Source organism: Maylandia zebra, linkage group LG18 (assembly GCF_041146795.1).
Source record: "Maylandia zebra isolate NMK-2024a linkage group LG18, Mzebra_GT3a, whole genome shotgun sequence".
NCBI classification, from domain to species: domain Eukaryota; kingdom Metazoa; phylum Chordata; class Actinopteri; order Cichliformes; family Cichlidae; genus Maylandia; species Maylandia zebra.
In genome coordinates, this window is record NC_135184.1 from 9,854,570 (window position 1) to 9,871,676 (window position 17,107).

A 17,107-nucleotide genomic window follows, 5' to 3' on the forward strand; every position below is an offset into this window, starting at 1 on the left:
AGTGGTTAAAAAACTTGGTTTTAGAGTTAAGGTGAGAAGACGATTTTGTAAAGAGAGGGATGTGTGGTTGCAGCCTTACAATACACCTCTCTATGCAGAAAGCTAATGCAGTATTTACCAATACTGCAAATGTGATAGTTGTCCATGTCCACTCTGGAGTCCAGACCACAATTTGCATGTAAGAAGTAGGTACATTTGTGCCCGACACTCCTATTCTGCTTTGGAGTCCAACCTTTAATTGTATTATATCTGTGAGATTTGTGCTAAATATGCTTCTTTCAAATATGGGAAAACTTTTAATGTTGTGAATTTGATTTAACTAGTGTGGGTTATGGACCTCGTTTAATAGAAAACATTCAAATGCAGTTAGGGTTAGTATTTACCCAGAGGTGCAGTCGATGTGCCACTGGCTGTTTAGCTCTTTGACTCTGACTTGGAATTATTGTGCAGCTAGGTCACATAGATCTCTCCAAAGTCAAGCAGAGCAAAAGTAAATACGAAATGAGTCATTGCTGTCATATTTTCGGAAACCCAGGGCACGCAGCACCATCTTTTTTTTCTCACTGCCTCAAATGCCAATATTCAGTGACCATGCATGTTTTGATTTGATGAGGATTTGTCTGTAATGCGTCAGTAAGCCCAACTAGGGATGAGAATTGATTTTCCTCGAGTGAACTGGAGCAGCCGAGCATCATAAGTAAACTACTAATTTATTTTTTCTCTTGGCAATAGATTTTTTTGACATTTTGGCAACAAGGGATATCAATTAGGGCCGGAGCACCACTGAACATCATTTATGCTGCTTGAAACCTGCTATTATGTCACCCGTCTTGTTCTTTCACTGCAAACTCCAATCAATACTCTATGATCTGAATGCGCAGGCTACTATAGCGTGCAGCACGGTAAAGTCTTCAAAAACTTTCCGTGAACTTTTTATGTACCTGAAAACGTGGCTGAGGTTTTTCTGTGTGTATTAAAGTGTAAAAGTTGTTGGCCTTGTCTCAAATGTGTTCTCCTGCAGTGTTGAATGATCATTGTTTGGGGAGAAAAAAACATACTGAGTCGAACATTTGTCTTCCTCATCTTTGCTTGCTGACCTCGCCGCCATATTGATCTCTCCAAGATATCAGCTGGCTGGCACACGGGCGCAGTGTCAGTCAGCCTTTGACCGCTTCACTTTATCTTCCACCAGAGTATTAAACTCATGACAGCCCAGAAACCATTTGGAATCTTATATATCTTCTGCAGACACTTGGCCAAGATGCTAAAGCATTTGCCAGAGTCCTTAAAATGATTTTCTCTATGACTGTTTGAACCATCTTTGAAATAAATAGATGAATAAATAAATGCATGTATGCATTTGAAATCCATTAATTCTTTCATAGCCAGAAGTTTCAACACCACATGTTTGATTCAGTTCAGAGTGAAAGGTAATTTATTTTGAGCTACACAGCAGCATTGGTGGGCCTGGACTTGTGCTGTGAATGAGAGTGACCAGATAAGAAAGCAGAGAAAGAAACTTAGGGTGGAGATGAAAAGGGAAAGAAACTCTTGTAGAGTAAGGGCAAAGAGAATGAGAGAAAAGGACAAAACTGGGGAAGGGGAAGGACGAAGAGAATGATAAAAGAGAATATAGGAGCCAGGAAAGGTTCAGCCTGAGAGAATGAGACAAGAGAGTGAAGGAGGAGGCAGAAACTGACACAGAAGTGAAAGATGGAGTGAAATCCCTAAGGGTTTCCTTTCTTCTTGCACTATCCTGCTTTTTATTTTCTCAGTGAGAAGGTGGAGGAGGAGGAGGAGGACTGGAAACCACTCTTGTCTGTCTCTCAGTGGAGATAGGAGGACAAGAAAGCGTCTGTCTTCCTCTGATTGCCTTCCTGACACCAAAAAACATGCAAATTTTGTAAAAAGTGATATCCTGCATGTCAGGTGGAGTTAAGAAAGGGAGGCTAAGGTCCTTATATGTGGCTGGAGAGAAAGGAAACAGGTGGATTTTTCCTGTGATTAAAGGTCAAAACCAAGAGAAGCAGCCTGGTTGCTGAGTAGCTGATGTTCTCCAATATAAACTATTTGTTTCTTTCATCTACAGTTAAGTGACACCTCTCATTTCTTTGTATTTTGCTTGTATTACCTTGTATTTAAGTGGTCTTCAACAATAGTTCATTAGGCTTTCTGGAAGTCTCTTAATGTATCTTTGGACATTGGCTGCTTTTCCCCTCATTTTTAGTCCCAGCCTTGTACTTGACCATTTTTACATTAATGTTTTTGTTGATTTTTATGGCCACCTAATAATGACCATTCAACCTTTAAAAAAACACATAACTCCGACAATGAAGAAGTGATACATCTTCAGGAACTTGTTACTAGCAGCCTGTCACAATTTCTTTTAATGAATTTACTAAAAATGACAAAGATAACAGTCTGATGGGCATATAATAGTATTTGTGCACCAAAATGCTGCTTTGTAAAGGACTATGTGAAGTGCGTCCGTAAACTGCACAAGTAGAGGACAAAGGAAGAAGTGGCAGGCCTAAAAAACTATTTACAGTAGGCGAACCTGAGAGATGCATCTGACCCTGAAGCCTCTTCAGAAATTGTATCAGTGGAAGGACCATTAATAAGGAAGGGAAACGGGGTGAAAAGGCTAAGGTATGCCAAATTACACAAGAACTGGACTGAAAATCAGGTCTCACCAAATTGGATGTTTTTGGTTCAAATCTTTGTCAGTATGTACAGACGAGGTCAGAATTGAGGTACAACACTCAGTGTCTATACTCATCTGTAAAACGTGTCACATTATAGGGCTGCCGTTCAACCAGTGGTGTTGGGGATCTTATCAAAATTGATGGAAATATGACTGCAGAAAAGTGCCATCAGATTTTGATCCACCGTAATAAAATGATTGGCAATAGCTTAATGTTTTAAAATTTCAATGAAACACACTGCCAATGCAACCATGCCTGGACAGAAAAACCCACAGTGGAGCGGTAGCGGTATGAAAAGAGAAAAAAAAAAAGAACGTTTGGACTCTGCTAGCATAATTGACAGGTTTTTGACAGGGCTTCCACACAAACGCATAGCAGGATATGAAGCATCGCCAAATATGTTTCCAAAACAACTTCCTTCCTAGAAAATATGGTGAAGCATATCTTCCCTTTGGCTTCACCTGCACAAGTGCCAAGGTAGGTTTCCCCTGCAGAATTGGTTTTCCCTGCGTCGGGAGCACACACTGGGCTCTCCAAATCACGGACAAACAGTATCCCACATTCTTGATTTTTAGGCCCAAACATTTTTCTTTTAAAACAAAGGGGGGCCTAGCAAAAAAAAGTTTGGGAATCACTGCATTAAACTACATGTTTAATATTTGGATGAAGATCATGGTTTGGGTTAAAACCATTTTCAGGATTAAATACATTAAAATGTTTCACTCTCAAGGTTTCTCCGGTGCCGAGCTTCAATCCATCAAAAGATGATGGCACCAGCAAGCATTTTATATCCACTTGCTCAAGGGCTATTATATTATGTAATAGCAGCTTACACAGATGACCTATTGAGTGAACTTGTTAGAGAAGCAGAATCTCTCATTTCCCCATATTTGTTGCCTGCCAGCATTTTTCTGAAATCAAGGTAAATTCCCCCAAATGATCTTTATTTAAAAAAAGTTCAACCTTGACTTCTTCAACAGGAATTTTAGCAAATGAAAAAGGTAATTTTTCATTCAGTGTGAAATTCAATGGAGTCAATATTAAAGTTGAGAAAATGCTTAGCAAAGTGGCATTCATGAGGCCCGGTCTCCTCTATAATGATTTAAAACTATTCTGTCAATCAAGCTTGCTGGGGAGCATCACGCATTTGCGCCCCGGGGTCTCTAAGCTGATGATCTGGACATGTCAATAGCTGATGTTAGGTTGGAGGTTGTGCTTGTTGCCATCCTGACAACATGTTGAAGTGCAAATCAGTGTTCTGCTTAAGACAAAGAAAAGTAGTGTTTTGATGACATTTTAAACCTATAATTTAATGTCATTTCATCGCATGCTTTCTGCCTCTCCTATTTACACACTCAGCAGTTTTGGTGTCCTGACCACAGACTGTACATAAAAGATGTATGTACCCACCTTGATGTGAGAATTTATTTTTGAAATTTGCATTTTGGATTTCCACCTTTTAGCATTTTGAACATTGTTGGGAGCCAGCCTTAAGAGGTAACTGGAAAAATTGTAGATTTTTAGTACTTTTGTGGTGGCTTTTTTTAAGCCCCAGAGGTTCTTACTTAATTGGAAGTTCATCAGTTTTATAAGTCATAAACCAGTGTGTTGCCTTATGGTGGTCTGTGATGAAATTCAAATAATTGGGCAAATTAATGAGGATCCACGTTCATTAAAATTTATCCAAAAGCTATCACTGACTTTCACTAACGACATAAATGTCACCGCTTATGTGGCAATATGTGATTGCTCCTCAGGGAATCATAATAGCTCACCAAATCTTGTAATATTAGTATTTTTCTTTTATTTGTGGCGCCCTCAGAGCCGCAGCTCCAGTATGGCCAAAAAAACAGAAACTGTTGTGCGGCAGCAGCAAGCAATCCCACTGAGACAGAACACGAAATTTACAAAGCAGATTGTTCAGCACAAACTGTGGTCAGAGTGGATTTTTTTAGACATATCAGGGCTGGAAATACTCTGACTAGGTACACTTCGCTTGAAGGCATGAGCATGCGAAGCCATCTGTGCCAAGGAGACATGACAAGGCATCCTTCCCCCAAACGCAGCTTTAGTGACAGCTGGAGAAGTGAGACGTTTGAATATTTCATCTCAGACAGCCACATCTTCGCTGCGCAATGAAGCTATTTTTCACTGTTCATTAGGATTTCGCTCTGCAATCAGCCAGCTGGAAAGCAAGACAGAAAACTCCCCAATTAGGCCGTTATGGCCAAGGACTCTGTAGTCATCTGATGTGAACTAACAGTGTTTGTGAAGTCTGCAGGGCTGTGTGGAAAAAGAGCACAAACGTGTGTGTGTGAGAGAGTTCTGTCTTTGTGCTTTGTACCATTCACAGGGTTTAAATTGCAACACAAAATGAAGGAAACATCAGTGACAGATAACTGCTATTTTTATGCAAAGACAATGTTGGAATACTAAAACGGCTCTCCTGACTGAAGAGAGGAGAATAGTGGTTTCGTTATGCCACAGTAGTCCCAATTGGAGCATAGTCTTGGAATTCAACTTATCTCCAGAGTATTCTGCTCCCGCCAAACATAACACAGCTCCAGGCTCTTTCCGGTGCAGGCCTGGAAAGCAATTACTGGTGAAGGGTGGGGTGGAGGGGAGAGGAGACTGCCTCTCGATAAGCATTCCCTCAATGGAGTAATCTTGCATTTCGTGCCTTTTGGCATTCTGTGGTTAGGGAATCACTGGTCAAGTTATACATTTTTAACATAAAGGATGTGGAGGGAAGATTTCCCGAGGCTTATGCCATGAGCCGAATGGTGATTTAAAGCTTCTCTGCGTTTTAATCTTTGGTAGATGATAGGCTTTAGCATGTGGAGCACCTTCGTCATTCAGCGCCAGAGAGAGCAGCAAAGGATCTGAAAAGGTTAAACTATGATAAATGGATCATACCTTGTGGCACAACATCAGGAGATAGATGATAGCTGCTGCCGTTGTCATGGTTAAGAGCAAATTGAAGACGACGGCTGGCGAGAAGCACTACAATAAAACCGAATTTCTTTGCTTTTCCGTCATCTGGCTCCACAGACACACGAGGCCCGCAACATTACTCAGCTCTTTAGGCGTGATTAATGAGCGTGCCCTCCATGGTGTGAGAGAGAAATGATCCAACTTTTTTTTTTTGTATTTGGCATAGTCTCCTTCTCTATGCCATGAGCATTCCTTCTCCAGATTAGAAACATATTGGATGCCAAGGTTATTAATTATGGAGACACGGGGTTTGCCTAAACAGTGTGCTTCTTGTCCAAAAACAGAGCAAAGGAGCAGAGCTCTGTTTTAAGTTTATAAGTGAAACAAGAAAAGACAAAAGAAAAGTTGCAGAAGAAAGTTTAAGTTTTAAGCACCAGACGGCCGAGAAGACAGAGGCAGCTTCTGTAGCCCTGCGGTGTTTTGCTGATGTGACATTAAATCATTTCCTGTACCACGTTGTCTGCCCTTCAGTCGAAACACTCCCAATTACAGAGGCGACTTTGATGTATATCCCATCATCCCCCCCTCATTGAAGAGATGGTGTCATGGCTGTTCGACAAAGGCTTTCTTTGGTATCCCGCTCACTGATTACACTTCCAGAGGTGCCGAAGAGTAAGCAATTTTCCCGGGTGCATACAGAGCTGCTTCGGGCTCCTTTTTCTTCCTCTCTGATGGAGGAGCTCTGCATTAAATCAAATTATATCAATACCAGCATCTTGTCATGGGAACCTAAATCTCTGTAGTGCAAAAGAGGCACTGCAAATAGTCCAGCCCATGTCAAAAACAATTTAAGATGAAATGTTGTTCACTGAGCTGGAAATTGTGCATATGATCCATATCACCCGGCCAATATTGGGCTTTTTTCTTTGCCGTTTTATTATTTGTCAGGTTTTCTAAATGAGTGAAACACATCAGATCAACATGCACATTTTGTCCTGAATCTGATTTGTCAGGGTCACTTGGTCAAAATTGCTCAAGTGTGACTAAAGCCAGTTTAAGCTGGTAATTTAATGCAAGCTGAACAGCTCTGATGGAACAATTGGAATTGAACCTGCAGTATGAATTTAGTCTGGACACCAGAGGCATTCTGAATGTTCATGGTGGACGTTATCCTGCTAATGCTCAACCAGAACAAGTTGCCGAGACTTTGTCTGTTATCGGACCGTATCAGACAAACGGTCCTGAGCTGCCATAACCATAATCTGAGAGGAAGATGCATCTTATTGGAAAAATGGGATTCAGTCTCCTGAAACAGTGTTTGAGTCACTGTGAAGGTGAAAGAAATGGCTCTATCAAAAAGGGGGGGGGGGAAAGAGCAAAAGAGATACAAATCCTGCCTCTCTTGTCTTTGTCCCTGCACAGCTGACCGTGAATGGGCTGTGAATGTCAGGTTTGGAAAGTTACAGATTGCTTATCGGCAGTCAAATAGCTTAGCAATCTCTAACCACTTCATGCATCCAGAGGGCCAACTGGATAACTATCAGATCTAAAAATTGCAGAGTGCAAATGCAGCCAAGAAGCATTCAGACTTGAATCCAGTCACTGAAAAGGTGTAAATGCATCCATCTCGTTGGCGTTCTTTCACAATCTTCACACCTTTTGAATGTGACTGTGTAACAAAGAAACAAATTGAAATGCCAAAAATGTGTCTTCAGTCAAAAATCACCATGTTTCCACCGCAAAACCTGCACTGTGGTTATGAAACAGACGCCATAATCATGGCACTGTTTCCACATCAGACCCTGTTACAAAGCAGAAAGTGTTAATTATGTTATTGCATAAAAAAAGCAAACTAAAAGATTATGTGTCTGTCTTTTAATATGATCTTTAACTGACAATTTGATTTGGGTTTGTTGCTGTTAACCTGTACATAATATGCGAGTTTACTCTCTGCAAAAGGCAAATCAAGGTTCAGTATGAGTTTATCTGCTTCTGAGCCGAACAATGCCCAAAACAATGAACAAAAGCTTACTAATCAGCGTTCCTCATTCCTAACAATAAAACAAAAGGCAAAGAAATTAAAAGTCTGCAATCTAAGATCTGGAACAAAAAGAAAAAAACAAAGGGAAACGTGTTCAATAAAAAAGGCTTCTCAATCCTGTTAACTGCTAATAAGTGCTCGATATTTACTCTGTACTGTTTGCAATTATAAGCTCACAACTAACAAGGCTATCAAAGTCCAACGTTATGTTGCTTACACAGAATTCTCAAGGCTATACAAAGAACTGAACATCGTGTCATTCGTGGCAGCATAAGACTCTCTGCATCTCTCACTGATGAACCATGATTTTTCCATAAAATGTGACAGCTGGAGTCAGAGGAAGAAAATCTACCTTTTCATTTTGTGTTTTTTTTCTGAAGGACTAGATTTTTACTTGTTTGGCTTGCATCTAATTGATTACAACCTCATGTACAACTGTTATATTATGATTTTTTTAATTTAAAAAGTCACATCCAGAAAGCTTCCTTTTGCTAAGAAGGAATGATGTCCGGCTTACATTTATGAAGCACGCTGAGCAGACCTCATAGAGGTGATGTGAACTCTGGTGCTATTTTTGAGTCATTGCGAAGTGTCTCAAGATTGACAGTCAACACAACATCATTCAGCTCCAAGATGCTCACTGGAAAGGAGTTTGTAAGTAATAAGTAATCTTTTCAGGAGCTGTCACCTGAGAAGCGTAAGTTACTAAAATTAGATTGAAGTCAGACACTTTTCTCCAAGTCTCCATAGCGACAAAAGCAGCAACAAAAAGGCATTTTTAACAAAGAAGAGCATTTTATTTGATGCCACAACTTGAATGAAAGGGATCAAGCCAGCAAATGGACGTGATTTCTATCTGAGGCCCAATTCTGTGCTCATGTTTAAAAAAAACGATAGAAGGTAGAAAATGGAAAATGTTATCTGTGTGTAAGAGTTGATCACATGACAAATAATCCCTTTTGATAATACGAGGCATTTCCACAAACGTATGTGTGATGCCTGTGTCCTTTTTCTTTCAGCGTGGATAAAGGAGATTTCATAATGCAGAAGATGCAATCTCAAAATCATAATAAAAGCAACTAAAGCAGCAAAAGCTGGTCATTATACAAAGGTAGGGTTAAAAATACGTCTTAAACCATATCAGTAAACAAGTTCCAGTCGTCTCCTAGTGTGATCTTACTTGGAAATCCTCTTTTTGTCGCGTCTCTGATCACACGTTGTCTCCATTCCTTTGAAAGCCAAGGCGTTAGTGGCGGTCTGCAGTGAACATGAACAGTAAAGGAAGGAGTAATTTTAGGAGTGTGGAGGAGAGAATTGTCCTTGCAGCTCTCCCTGTTCTCACACTTCTTGTCAATCCTTGAAAAAAGCAAGTGTGACTGTTCGTTTGTTTGTGCGGGAAAGTTCAAACCGAGGCATTTCACCACTTCACGATTGTCCAAACATCAGCTCCAAAGTGGCTATACTGAAGCCTGTAAGAACGGTGATGAACCACTCACCTCCATCATCCTTGAGAAGTCAGTAAATGCAGACTTTAACTATCCAAAGGTCCTGTCCAAGCCTCAGCGGTTGCAATTGGGTCATGCTAATATATAGGGCAGGGGTGCTCACACTTTTTCCGCATGTGAGCTACTTATAAAATGACCAAGTCAAAATGATCTACCCACTACAAAAATCCAAAACATATACTTATTTATAAATATATTGAGGATTCTTTATATCTACAATGTATACATGCATAACCGCAATATCCAATATTTCACAACACAATTAACTATGTAAATTTTTTGTCATTACCTGAGTTTACTCTGATGACTTGCACTGAATTGAATCAGCCAGGGATGCATAGTCCGGACAGTAGCTGCTGACGGCCAGGTTTAAGAGAAAAAACCGAGAGCTAAAAATTGGAGTTAACTCGCTGACTAGCTTGTCAGTTTTACTACACTTCGCGCCGCTGTTTGCGCATGCGCAGCGACCTAAGCGTCAGAAAAAATCTGATGTCATCTGACTGGCTTCCCTGTATCAATCAAGTGACGGGATGGATGATAGGCTGGCATCTATTTTTTTAATGCCATGCGATCTACCAATACTACCTTTGCGATCGACTGGTCGATCGCGATCGACGTATTGAGCACCCCTGATATAGGGAAACAGCTGAAGTTCCCATAATTGTCAGTGTGACTAAACTGATTTTGAAGGTGTAGTTGGTGTGGTCTTTTTCCTAGTGGTTTTGCAAAATTGCATTAAAAAAAACAACGCAGTTTTAATCATATCAAACTCCCATCCAACTCAGCAAAGTCCACTGAAAATAAGCAAATCACAAAGAAGCTTTTCCTGAAAAGACTTTAAAAAAAAATGGAGTTGAAGCTGAGCACCGCCAAAGGGCACTGAACAGCTTTAAGAGGAACTAAAAAACAAATGTGTCTGCACAGTGCAGCGTATTTCAGACAGCCTTTAACATGTACCTCACAGCTGCACTAAATGTGCAAAGAACAATTAGTGCTGGTCTTATTATTTATATTTCCTTTTTTTCTTGGTGGGTTTTTGAGCCGTTAATACGTCAGAACAGTGGAGAATGGACATGAAAGCTGGGACAGAGCAAGGGAAGACATGCAGTAAATTACTAATAACTTCACTTCATTGGTGATGATCAGACGTTATTGTCTTTTTGTAATAAAAATTTCATCAGGGATCAGTGAGTCCCCTCCTCATGGCTGGGTGTGAAATACTTTTAATACTTTTCATTTTTATTTTTAAACAGATGCACACAGGTTATCCTTTGGCATCTGTGCTGTGATGCATAGCAGTAAACCAGTCTAACCACCAGCTCCTCACACAAAGATGCTCAGGCAGGACCTGTTTGGATCACATTGTAACACATCAGGCACCTGGTGTAAATGCGCTACCCTTTTAACAGGGATGATGGAAAAGTGATGATGCTTTAACCCGAATTACATTATTTTTTCCTCCCTACACCTAACCCAGTAGGTGAGTGAAAACAAAACTGAACCATTAGTGAAACTGCACTGCTTCTTATGACAAGTAACATTAATTTTAATGATCCAATGGCTTTTATGGGAATAGCAAACCTGGTTTTGTTGTGTGGGTGTGTTGTGTTCCTGTTGCTCCTCCTCTTGTCTTTAGGGCTATCTACACAGGAAGAGACAGCAGCAGCATCATGACCAGAGACCATATGAAGTCAATGATTTTTGGCAACTTCAAATGATAACAGATGACATAACCACTGGCGATGAAAAATGAGCGGGTCCTAAGCTAAAATTTGTTTATTTGCAACTGACTCTACTCAGTAGTGTTTAAGCTGAGTGGATGGTCTGCACCACACAGCCACAGCTCTGGGCAGAACTGTGTGTTATCAGTTGCTTAACCTTCTAGATGAAGGAGCGATTAACTTATTGATGTAATCCTTTCTATCGATCAGTTTTGTTGCAGTGTTTCTTTTCTTTTTCCTTTTTTTAATGGTAGTAGTGGCTTAATATTAGTTAAGACTGGACTGGACTCTCACACACGTCACCAAACGCACCACCACACATTTCCTATAATTCCTATAATTTATAATCTTTTCTGCTATTTGCACATTCTTTACTGTAAATTCCTAAGTTAATTTGTAAATTCTGTAGTAAACTGTAAATTGTAAATATTGTAAAACGTTTCTTCTGTCATTTAATGGTCGGGCATTGTACAGCTACAAGCATTTCACCCCCATGTCATACTGTGTATGGTTGTGTGTGTGTGACAAATAAAATTTGAATTTGATTTGAATTTAAACTGGTAACAAACATCCATTTTCTGGTATGAAGTTTGCCTCCCGATCTCCTTGGGAAGGAGACAAAGGCCTTTAGTTTAGGGATAAAACGCTGAAACTTTACCTCTCAAGTTCACTTAAGTCCAGTTCCTGAAGATTGATAGGTAAGTAAACTTTAACAGATGTAGGGACCAGTGAACTTCCCTGGCACTCTAACAGTAGCCAACTAAATAATGTGTATAGTCACAAGCTAGTGTACTCATAGTGCCAGTCCCAAGGAAGAGCACCTGGTATAAAATCTTGAAGATGTTGTTCTGTCTTGGGAAATAAGAGAGAAGCTGTAAAAGCAAGTGCCCCAAATACATAGTATTTATTAATTTTGTTATGCATTGTTGACTTTTGTGAAGCACTTTGTGATTGTATATCTTGAAAGGTGCTATATAAATAAAGTTTTACTTGCATATTATCTATTTACATAGGGTTTTTTAATGTTTTTCCTTTAGAAAGCTAACAATCCAAACTACTAAATATAGTGTAATTAACTCTCAGTGTATCATGTAAAATCACTGGTTATTAAAACATCTTAAAATAAAACAACCAGGCTTTAAGCAGTGGCTTTAATGTAGAATCAGCGGATGTTTGTGCTTTAAGGTGAGCAAAAAATCTAATGAGACTGTGTTCACAGTGAGCCAGCAGATGGATTACTCTTTTTTTTTTTTAATGTGAGAAAATATAAATTGAATGAACTTCAGCAGTAAAAATAAAGCAATCTAATAAAATATTCTCAAGTCTTTAAAACAACACTTTTTCCTCTGAGATTGTATTGAGTCATCTCATCCCACTGCAGTTATCTGCACTCGAGATAACCAAATGAAGCTAAGTTACTTCAGCACATGTACAGTAGTTATTTGAGTCAAATTGCTCTTCTTTGATTGATAGAAGTGCAGACGTTTCCTCCTAGACCCAGCTGATTCATCAGCAAAGTTTATCCCATCAGCACTGAGCTCAGAGTAAAGTTCTGGAACAAAATAATGTTCACATTTCAAAACTGGAAGCGCTCCTAATTGTCATTTTTGCTCTGAAGAAGAATGATATAAAGACAGCTGGTTGCGGCTAATAAAATTAACAGATACCGAAGCTCATTTCAGCAATGCAAAAGAGTCTATTTATGAGCTGAAGATGACTCCATTTCCACAGCTCATAATCAGTGTTAATTCCTCCTCCTATCATCATCATCTCATTAATAATGCAAAGAAAGCTCTGATGATGATGATGATCATCATCATCATTATGGCATCAGATGCTCAGCTAGTATCTGAGAAGAACAATATCGACCGCCTGAGCATTAGACAAGTTTATTTATATCACAATCAGTTTACAATCAGTTTTATTGCTTCTACAAATCCATTCAGAGTTACAAACTTCAGCTACTGAGAAGATGACTGTGCAGTGCTGGAAAAATGTCTTTTTCTCCCTGACTGAAACATTTTACTTTGTGTTTATCCGAAAGCTGCAGTCAGCTGTAACCTGTAGGTTAAGACTAAGATTTTACATTTACAATAAATGTTGCATTTTAATGAAGCTCTGGATTTCTACGCTGTGGTCTTGAATGCTAATTTTTTAAAGTTAAAATGGTTACAGAGGTATCTTCTTTTAAACCACGAAACACTAAAGCACTATAAAACTGTAGGGATGGGGATCAAACGGCCATGAAATTGTGACATGCTTTTTTTTTTTCTGAAAAATTCAGAATGCAAAACATGCCATCATGTTGGGCTCATAGTAGTAAGCTTTTGCACACCTGAGTCACATAAAAGCCTTTATTCTTCCATGTCTTCTGTTTAGAGTTTAGAGAAAACCCCTCTACTCTAAAACTGTGTCCACATTAGAAGTGATTTCCTCGTTGGGTGATTTGCTTGGAAGCTGACAGCTGGCCCCTTGCAGACCTTCCAGGCCCTGTGTCATGCCTCCTCAGCATCCTTCTCCATCTCCCTTATCCCTATGCCAGTTTGTGAAATGGCAGACTGTCCTTCCTGGTGGGATCAAATAGGCATTTCCCTCGCCTGTTTCTGTCAACTGGGGCCAGCACACCTGTTTTCCATCTTCAATTACCCGCACATAGAAGGATCAGCTCTTCATCCTCTCTTATTGCCAGATAGAGCATACTGTGTGGAAACCAGTCTAGCTTCAGGAAAACTTTCTTGTAGTTAATCTCTCAGTGAAATTACCTCTTCCTCTCCATCTGCCTATATCCCCCCCGGTGTTCCAGCCTCCATTCCTTCAGTCAAGCAAACAAACACCCGCTCTCATGCTACCTCCCCTTGTTTGAACAAACCTTCCTTCTTTAATGAAAGTTAGAGGCTAGGCACTTTGGTTGAATGGATAACCCTCTAACATATTTACTGGTTAACATATTAACAGTCAACAGAGTCCTGCTCTCTCATTGGTAGTCGCTTCAGTTGCTCAAGGGGAAAAGCTTCTCGTCATCAGCAGTTTTTCAACCATAGTTACTTGAAGTTGTTGAATGTTATTGACTTTCTGTGGTCTCAGGTCACCACATCGCACCAAATCCATTCTGGAAATAGCAGTGACATCACGACCAGAGACCACAGAAAGTCAATGACACTGCAACTTTCAGCAAGCAAAGATGAAACAGGCAGCAAAATAAACTCTACTCAACATCCAGGTGAATGATTGAAACAACCACCAATGAGAGTGTAAGATACATGTGATTGGCCCATGACCTAATAGTAAAAACATTGGATGGTTACCAGTCTGTACTGGAACTGTAAATAATAAATTATGAGCAGCCTATCCCTGTTTTAATATCTCATAATAACACTCAAAGATATAAAAAAGTTTAAGGCGATGAATACACATTAATGGAGCAGAACTTTGCTTTTCATCTGTTTGGAACTACTTCGAATCGGTGAGTCATCAGTTAGTCTAATAACGTTCCATTAGTCTGGGCCATTTATCTGTAAACAAATACTTTTTATTTGCGGTTGTTTTTCAAGAATTGCATTAAGTGAAGTCTTTGAATGCTTCCTCCACTTCTGCAGCTGTGAGATGCTTACCTTTTCTTCATCGGCTGATCAGGGCTCATTAACGGATAATACACTGTGGGAGCCTCTTTCTGAGAGAAAGCTGTTAGTATGCATGTGTGCATTGTTTGTGTCTTTATGAATTCCTGCTAGGCAGAATACGCTTAGGGTTAATGAGCCTGCCGTATGTGGGGAGGCTCATCACCTTGGTGAAAAAATCAGTAAAGAGACAGAAAGGAAAAAACACAACAACTCCCAAACCCTTGTTTACTGACGTGAGCCGCTTCCAGTGTCGCTGCTAAGAATCATTACTTTCATTGTGAAGATCAAGGTGTGTAAATGTAACTCATTCGTACGTTTCTAATCACCGGTTTTGTGATTGTTGCATATCAGGTGTGCATCCATTGACTAAATGAATAGGCATTAGCCTGGCAATAAGCATTAGCATTCGGATTCATTTCATTAGCATTTTCCCATTAAGATGTGTGTATCTGTGAATGCAGCAGAAAAATGCATAAACAGGCTCTCCTCTATGTGGTGGAAGAATCACTTGGATTCTTTCCTTAAATACAAGCACCAAAATTGTAGTTTAAAATAATACTTCAGTAAAACAAGACAAGCATTAAGTCCGCAGCTGAAACTGCTTGTTTTTTTTTTCAGAAAAATGGCTCAGGGATTCATGTTTTCCACTACACTCAATCCTTATTTTATTAGGTACAACCTGGTAGTAGAGTTGACTTTTTGCCTTCAATACTGCCTTTATTCTTCAATGCATGCATTTGTGAAGGTCCTCGAAGCATTCCTCTGAGATTTTGGTCCATGCTGAAATGATGGTATCAGGCAGTTGGTGCGGATTTCTGGGTATCACTTTCATGATTCCTGTAATTATTTTGTTCCACCAAATCACAATAGTGCTCTGCTGGATTTAGATCTGGTTAATGTAGAGGCCTTTTGAGTACAGCCAGCTCGCTGTGTTCAAGAAACCAGCCTGGGATTATATAAGCATTGTGACATGGGGCATTATCCGGCTGAAAGTAGCTCTTACAACATGGCCGTAAAGGACTGCAGTTTAAATGATACTTGATTGGTACAAAGTGTGCCAGGAAAAAAACATCCTCCCCACATCTTTCCACCACCAGCAGCAGATACCTGAGTTGTTGATACAAGGAAGGAAGCTTTTGTGTTTTTTCTTGCCAAATTTTGACCCCTACCATCTGAGTGCTGGAGCCGAAATCGAAACTTATCAGAGACCAAGAAATGCTTTTCCAGTTTTCTATTGTCCAGTCTTGATGAGCATGCAACCACTGTAGCCTCAGTTTCTTCTTTGTAGCTGATTGGACACATGTTGTAGTCTTTTGCTGCTTTATGCTGGCTATAGTAAGTGTTAAATGTGTACCTGTTTTCTTTTTATCAGCCTAAACCAGCCTAACCATTCTCCTCTGACCTCTTCATCGTCCATTTATTGTTAACAAGAGAAGTGCCACTAACTAAGAGATATTTTTCTTTTTGTTTTTCCCTTTTCTGGACATTCCTCTGTAGACCGATAGTTAAGGTGAAAATAAGATCACCTATCATCACTTTCCTAGATGCTTAAATCACATTCAAAGTCACATAAATTCTGTTTCTTCCCAATTCTGACGCTTCTAACAACATCGACCTCTGCCTTCTGTCAAATCAGGAAGCAGTCAAACAGGAGAACGTGATAAAAGCCAGTGAATGGTTGATACAATACTGAAAGTCCTGTCAAAGGTCCTTTACTATTATGTGAAGTATTTAATTTGATTTGAACTTTATTTACATTAAACCATCTAGTAGTTTAAAAGGGAAAGTCAGTCACATTTTCGTCCCACTTTGCTGTAGATTTTAACATAATTTTGAGAAGAAGAAGGTGAGAATTAATGTGAGTCTTCGTCTGCTCCTGGTATTTCGCTACAAGGTGCATTGAGATAAACAGCTGGTGGTGCTTATCTTCCAGACGGATGATATTGCCGCTCAAATGCAGGTGTGGAAAATATGGTGTTTCTGCTTGATTCATTCATTAATTTGAGAAATGTTTCCCCATTGGAAGGATCAGGTGGGTTTTTTATGTTGAGTATGTGTCACAGCAACTTTCCCATCTCACCCCAGACTTTTTGAGGGTATGTGTTACTGACCGATGGTCTATTGGCAGTAAAGCTGACTTTACTCTTTATCTGTTGCTCAAGAAACACAAGTTCTGCAAAGGCTAAATGTTCAAAGATGACATGGTTTTCTGTTTTTTTATTTGAAGATTCAATTCATTTTATGAGCCGTCTAGGGGCCAGGCCATAACACGAGTGAAGCACTCGCTCCCCGAAGACCCAATCAGTGACAGGAAACAAATCCGTTCGTTACGAGGGGATTTATTTACAATGTGATGCAAGAGGAACAACAAAACGGGTGTGTCAACACTTCGGGGTGAGCCAAGGCCAAAATAACAAACAAAACGAAGCTAAACTGATTCCCACACACCTAACCTTACCAAAATAAGAGCCAAAACTAAAGACAGAGTCTGACCTTCTTAACTTACTCAAAACAGGAGAAAACGGGTGATCAAAAGAAACGGCTGCTCACCCCTACCTACTCCACTTCCTCAACTGTGACA

General features: G+C 39.8%; 1 protein-coding gene across 2 annotated transcripts in view; it reads left to right on the top strand.

The window, feature by feature from the left end:
- Nucleotides 1-17,107, top strand: part of st6galnac5a (ST6 (alpha-N-acetyl-neuraminyl-2,3-beta-galactosyl-1,3)-N-acetylgalactosaminide alpha-2,6-sialyltransferase 5a) — a 72,748-nt gene that overhangs the window by 4,134 nt on the left and 51,507 nt on the right. The window lies entirely within an intron of this gene.